Below are 7,313 nucleotides of genomic sequence, written 5' to 3'. Positions count from 1 at the left end.
AGAGAGAGAGAGAGAGAGAGAGAGAGAGAGAGAGAGAGAGAGAGAGACGAAGTTTATTTTAATCCTTTCTATACTTTATGAGGAAAGAAATCTAAAAGTTTCATAAGAATGTTTCTTTTATAGTATAGACTTATATAGGCATAATTGATTTTTTCCAAACCTATGTGTTTTCATTGAAATCTAAAATATTGTTAATTACGAATATTAATTAGGAAAAAACCTATATATTGTTTCTTTATGTAGTAGATTATAATTTTTGTCCGTCAATAAAATAAATCACTCTTTCCACGTATAATAATATAAATGACACTAAAGGCAAATGAAGGGGAATGAGAAAACATTATTAAGATTCTTTTTTTGTGACAGACATTGCAGACTCGTATATCTTATTCCTGCTTATTATCGCGATCAAACAGTCGCAGGTGAGACTCGGGCGAGCAATTAGAATTCAGGCTGTGAGAGCACATATTAAGAACAGATTTATATTAAGTATACGTATTTCGTTTTGCGTGGACGGCGCGTGTGAGAGGTCCGAAAGAAAATCGAAAGTCCGCCGGTGCGCGGTGGTAGCGCCAGCTGAACTTCAGAGATTGGAGGACCCACTGGGACGACACTGGGTTACGTGATTTGGCAAATTGCTCGTATCTGCTTAATTAATGGGAAAACGTATCGAGCGTCGCACAGGTGCAGCTGCGCTCGCACGTCGCTGGCAGATGCGTCGGTCGCGTCCGGGATTTTTTTATTTACTTCTGCCATTTAACGTGTCGTGATTACGGCAAAGCGAAAATCTGGGTCGGAGAAACTTCGACCGCTCTCGTTTTCGTCCTTCTGATGTTTTTTTTTTCCCCCTCTCACGTTTTTTTCTACTTCTCAGCTTTTATCTTTGTACGGGACATCTGGAGCGTTGATAAACGAATGATCTGCGAATATGTAAATGCACGAGAGAATGTTTTCCTTTCTCGAACGGCGACATATCAGCAGTGATTTAACACAAACGCTATTAAAAGAGGGAGAACAAGAGAAAGAGAAAGAATTAATATTTTATTATTTTTACCTTTTCCTTATAAATTAATTGCAAAAGAAATACAAGTGAATTTTATATGACTCTACATACAAATATTATTTTAAAAAAATCTTTAAATTTTAATTACTCACGGAAAGAACAGTTTTGCTAAAATATCCATAAAAAGTTAGCTAGATATAAATGTGAAAATAATTTTGCTGGACTATCAAAATTAATAATTATGTAGGAAGCTTAAGTTGATTGTTAGAATATCAAAATCTTTGTAACGTTATTTATTATTACGTTTGAAAGAGTTTTCTAATTATTTTAATGATCTAATAAAATTATCTTTAAATCTGCAAATTAAAATTAATTTGTTAAAATTCTGCTAAATTTTGAAATAGTACTTTATTAAAATCGTTCTTTTCATGCATAATTTTGTTCAACAAATAACAGAAAGTGTGAATTAATAAATAGATTAGATATTTTAGGTCTACGTTTGGATATAATTCTATTGTAGATTGGCAAAGAAACGCGTATAATTTCGTCGTGGTAGTAACAAGCATCACAGACTCTCCCTGCGTTTCGCTGTATCTGATTGAGAACGGAATAAATTAAATCCAATTGGGTACCGAATGACACCACCCAACACGATTATTATCATGGACTGTTGAGAAGTTCTCATCCTGGTAGTTAAACGTCACGAATTGCAACAGTGTGTATTATTCGAGCTATTCGGTATTCATGTGTCCTCGCAACTTCACCTTCGGAGATCTAATCCGATGGCGTCGCATAAGCGCTTTAAATCCTATCTGCACTTTATAGTCTGAGCAAGTTGCGACACAGTAGCACCGATCGTTTATCATAATAAACTCGAAAGCAGACAGGATTATGTAACTAGAGAATTCATTGCTCTGAGAAAAATTAATGTAATAACGTTTCGTATATCTCTATAGAGTTTGCGAAAATAAGAATCTTCAATTCTCGATATAAAATTTCTTCAAGTACAGTCAAAGTTACATGTTAGATTTATATATATATATATAGACTTCCATCATATATAGATTGGATCGATTGAAAGTCTAGATTTTGGCATTTCGGATTTCCATATTTTTCGAAATACGTTGTGATCCAAATTATTTCTTGCGAATAAAGATTAATAATTAAATATTTTGACCTTTATATAATTAATTGTTCTAATATGAGTCAAAGAATTTTTATTACTTGGAAGAATTTATGAAGATCTTAAAAATATAATTTGCCAATTATATTTTTGCTAGTTACGCACAAAGTCAAATGCTTTAAGAATTATGTTTTGTGCTTTTAATTATAGATTTAAAAATCTTTAATCATTACGTGATATCTGATCCCGTAACTAGTTTCACTTACCTTTACCTCCTCGGCCTTGTGAAATATTTAAAAGCATATTCGAAGATAGAAACGTTTCTCATGTAGGAGAAACAATTTGAAACTTGACTTATAATATTTAGTCAGATTTTCTGTAAATCGTAGGTCTTGTACATATTTTTATTTTTATAAATCCTACCATATCGCTTTCTTACTTTAAAAGTGATACAATCAAAAAAATGTGATTTTCGAATTATTATCACGAATGAGTCATTAGCATTATCCTATCAATTATTAAAAAACACTTAACCTCATAAAAAATTGTTAAAATGATTACAATTAAAAGAGGATTAAAAAAGTCATTACAATTAAAAAGTTTAAGGATGGATTTTAGGGGTTGCGAAACGAAAATGACAAAAATGACATTTGATCGTATTAAGAATATATTTTGTTTCTTGTAATATTATTTGATTATATAATAAATAAAAAATTATAAAATGTTTAACAAGATGGTCATTAATTTTAAATGTACGTTAATTTTCTGTTTTTAATAACAATATTATAAATATAAATGTTTCGACTTTTGTTTAGAATCCTCCTCACACTATACAAATCGTTAATAACTTAAACGTTTGATTAATCAGTCAACTTTTTATCAAATTGAAAAATAATTTTTCTCTTTCATTCTGGAAAACTTAATTTATTTAGTTGCAACACTTTTGGAAAGGCGCAACATCATGCAGAAATAATATCATGGATAGTAAGATTAATAGATCCTAAGTTTCTCAAACATGAGACGGTTTAGAACGTTTCTCCCACGTGAGAAACGTTCTATCTTCAAATATGATTTTAAATATCCCACAATGTCGGAGGAGTAAAGGTAAAGTGAAGCCAGTTATGGGATCAGGTGTCACGTAATCGCTGCGTAAGAGGAAAATGATTTTTGATCTGATCGTAGCGCGAACGCGCTAACGGGTCAAATGCACAACAACAGTTTCCGTTGGAGAACGTGATTCACGATTCTGCTGTGAACGAGGATCTACCATGGCACGTACAGCCGCCGGCCAGTTTCTTACTCAACTGTTACTCGTTTCAAAACAGCAATAGCGCGGGGAACCTTTGTGCTATTCGCGTAAAGATAAAGAAGAAGAAGAAGAAGAAGAAGAAGAAGAAGAAGAAGAAGAAGAAGAAGAAGAAGAAGAAGAAGAAGAAGAAGAAGGAGAAGAAAAAGAAGAAGAAGAAGAAGAAGAAGAGAAGACGAGGATGAGGAAGAGTTCGCGAGAAGTGAACGTGAGATTGCAGAAGTGAGCACCTGTGAAGACGTTCACCGACGCGTACGTGCATCAGCACGCGATCTATTGATACCAGCGATAACATTCCTCGACGTTAAGGAGAGACGAAGATTCCCCGGATCAGATGGTTCGCTGCTGGAAACTCGTTGGGCAATCTTACCGTAATGTCGCTATAAGACGTAGTTAATAGGGTACGATAATCGGTTTACGTACGTGTACAGGATGCTTCAAAATTAGATAATATTTTAAGAGTTAGTCGTTTGTACCTAATCGATATGGAGAATACATAGGTGTCTTATGTTACGATCTATTTCTCTCTACGTCATCTTAGATTTCGATCCCATTCCAGATTTGCAGATCGATTCCGTTCTAAGATCCCTATTATCGCAATGGGGCGTACTACATCACATTACAGCGAAACCTTTCACATCGCTCTCCTCCTTCCCGTCATATCTGGATTAAAAGGAGCACGACGAAGTCGAGTGAAGCGTCGCCGATTAATCGAAGTATTGGTTTACTTCTCCACTTACGTCCTTCAATGTCCAACATCGTGTTACAGCCCGCTCCATCCTCGTCATTTTATCGATCTGAAAATTTTGCGATTCATCGTGTTTGAAAGCGTTCGGTAAAAGCGAAAAAATCTTGCCCGATGGCAAGAAAGAGAATTCGTCGCTTCTTTGTTTGTTTTTATATAATTTCAACTTCATTTGCGAACCCCCTCCTCGAAATTCATCTCGACATCTTTATGGCGCTTGTGCTAAACAGGTCTTTCGACGTTTTACCTGGCTGTTTTAATCGACACGTGGTGGATTACTCAATCCTTGACTATCAATGAACTACATTCCTGGACGATCTACTTTCAGAAACGCTCCTCATCACTTTCGCTCTTGATCAGAATCTCGACGATTGCGCGCGGATAGACTAGGTAGGTTTCGTTGATCGATCGGACTTTGAGGAAAGGTGTCGCGTGTCGGCCTGGTGCCGTTTATCTCAAATCAACCCCCCATAATCGTTAACGCTAAAAAAGCTCAATAAGAACATGATTAGTTGTATAAACGTTTTTACGCTCTTCGTTTCTCTTGTGCGTTTCACTCTACTTTTTATCTCTACTACTTTATTTCTTATATTGGTAAATTGTGTTCCTTTTTTTTCTTATAGACGATCAGTAGCGACGTAAATTAGAGATTGCTCTATGTAAGATAGATTATAGACGTTTCGAGGTCATAATTGCAGAGTGTTATCTCAAAACACGGTCGATCTACTTATGAATATATTTTTAGGAAGGTATGCTCTAGTAAGCATTCATCCGCGCGTACAACATAAATAATTTAACGCCAGATTTATAAAGAAATTCGTAGATAAATCCTGATTGAACGCGAATTGTAAACAGTTTGTATTATTGGAATATGTATCTATTGACATTTAAAATGCTGTTTTAAATTTTATAGATTAAATTTCGGATTAATGTTAATATAATAAATTAAATAAATTAATATAGATATACGTATTAATCTTTAGAGGAAGGAAGGAGTTCTATTTTTAAAAACTTGCAATTTTTCTTCTCTCTTGAGTAAGATACGTTTATTAAGCCGACAAGGCTAATTCAACACACTCAAATGCGACTTAAGATATAAAAATTAATTGTTGTTTTCTGCTAATTATTTGCTTTATTCCCGATTCTTTTACTCCAGCCGATTTACAAAAAAAAAAAAAACAGTGGCTGTGCGCTAGTATAAAATTAAATTAACACTGCCATAAGAAAAAAAGTAGAAAATGAAAAAACAAATACATATTTTTATAATAGCTACTATTCATAATTGCTTATTAATTGCTCCATTCTAAAGTTTATTGTTCCAGTCGATTTGCAAAAAACAATGGCCGTGTTGGGTTAAGATTAAAGCACTGTAAAGAAAAAAAGAGAATGAAAAAAGAAATATCCTTGTAATATTGCTTAATGGCTAATTAATTCCTCTATTTTTGATTTTATTGCACAGCCGATTCACAAAAAACAATGGCTGTGTTAGCATAAGATTAAAATTAAAACAACGATAAAGAAAAAAAAAATAGAGAAGTAAAAAATAAATGCATATTTTTTACTATTTAATTGCTAATTATTTATTATATTCCCGATTTTATGGCTCCAATTCGTCGCTAAAAACGATGGCTGTGCTAAGCGATGAAAAAGTAGTCGAGAAATCTAAAAAAGTGGCCGGGCAAATTTAAAAATGATCGAGTAATTAAGAAATAGTCGAAAGAAATTAAAAAGTGGCGAAACGAGTGAAACTTTGATCTTAAGCTAGCACAGCCACTGTTTTTTGTGAATCGGCTGCAGCAAAAGAATCAATAATAGAACAAATAATGAGCAAAAATATACAATTTCTTTTTTAGTAAGTCGCGTTTGATGTTATATTAAAATAGCTCCGTCAACTTAATAAACGTGAGTAAGATTATAATATATTATATTCTTTATTTCAAAATATAACTGTTTTAGCGTATAGTGACTTCTCATTCTGTAAATGTTAATGTAAACATTTTTTAAAATATTAGATAATTTTAATATTATTTGGTTGTATACATATTATCATTTTTGTTGTAGAAAAATTTGACAAGAATATGACAATTTTAAAGAGATATTTTATTAAAGTTATTCTTTATGCTTTTCGAATGACTAAAAAATGGAAAATTAGAAATCTCTGCGTCGACTTTAGTTAGACATTTAGTTGAACATGTGAATTTTCGCAATATCTACAATAATTTAAAATACAAATTTTGTTCTAATTTCAGTATCAAAATATTCAAATAAATATGTGGCATCGAATATTCACTAAAATAAATAAAGATATCAGAGGTAGTGCATAATTCATTACTAATTTCCGTTGACAATTCAATTTCTTCCAATGCTTTTCTTGCTACGTCCTCATTTTCATATGTCACGCGACGTTCGTAAAAAAATAGCATTGAAAAGAGTTAATAAGCAGAAACAGTAGAGACAAATCAGCGCGTGTATGAAGAAATGAGAAAGGATTCTTAGATAGCCCGCTCGCGCTCTATTAGAAACTAGTTTTGCTGCTACGTTAATCCACGGATTGCTAGATAGTTTTGCACGCCGATGTTGGTCGGTTATGCGTTCCCCTTTCAGCGATCATCTCCCATAATCGCGTGCAAACAACTATCGCGAGCCGCAATAGCCCGGACGGCAATTAATATGAAATCGTTCCGCGCTCAACCCCAGCTCCGTTAATTACCGGCAAATTTCTGCCTCCGCGTGTTCGCGCTGCTTCAAGAAAGCGCATCCCGTTTCTTTTTTCTTCGAAAGCTCCTAAATCGTTCAAATCGATTGGGAAAGAGAGAAAGAGAAGAGGGTGCGCCGTTGCACCTGCGGTAATTATCGGTAATTAGTAACGCGTTCGCGAATGTAATCTCGGGTATTTCGTGTTCTAACAGCGCGAAGATAAATCATTTCTATTAATTGCCGGGTTGCGAAAAGGGAAGATCGTTCTCGTGAATTGCAACTTTGTAATCGCAAAGGTGCATGATGCTGGAGTATAATATCGCGCTCCGATATATTACAGCGGAAATGCTGTACTGCATATATACTTTTCAGTTCATAGAGTTTTGATGCGATTGATTTTTCTTACACTCCTGCATTCCAGGATCTTCAATTTCGCGAA

This window comes from Trachymyrmex septentrionalis, unplaced genomic scaffold (assembly GCF_001594115.1).
Source record: "Trachymyrmex septentrionalis isolate Tsep2-gDNA-1 unplaced genomic scaffold, Tsep1.0 scaffold66, whole genome shotgun sequence".
NCBI lineage: Eukaryota > Metazoa > Arthropoda > Insecta > Hymenoptera > Formicidae > Trachymyrmex > Trachymyrmex septentrionalis.
This window is presented reverse-complemented; position numbering follows the sequence as displayed.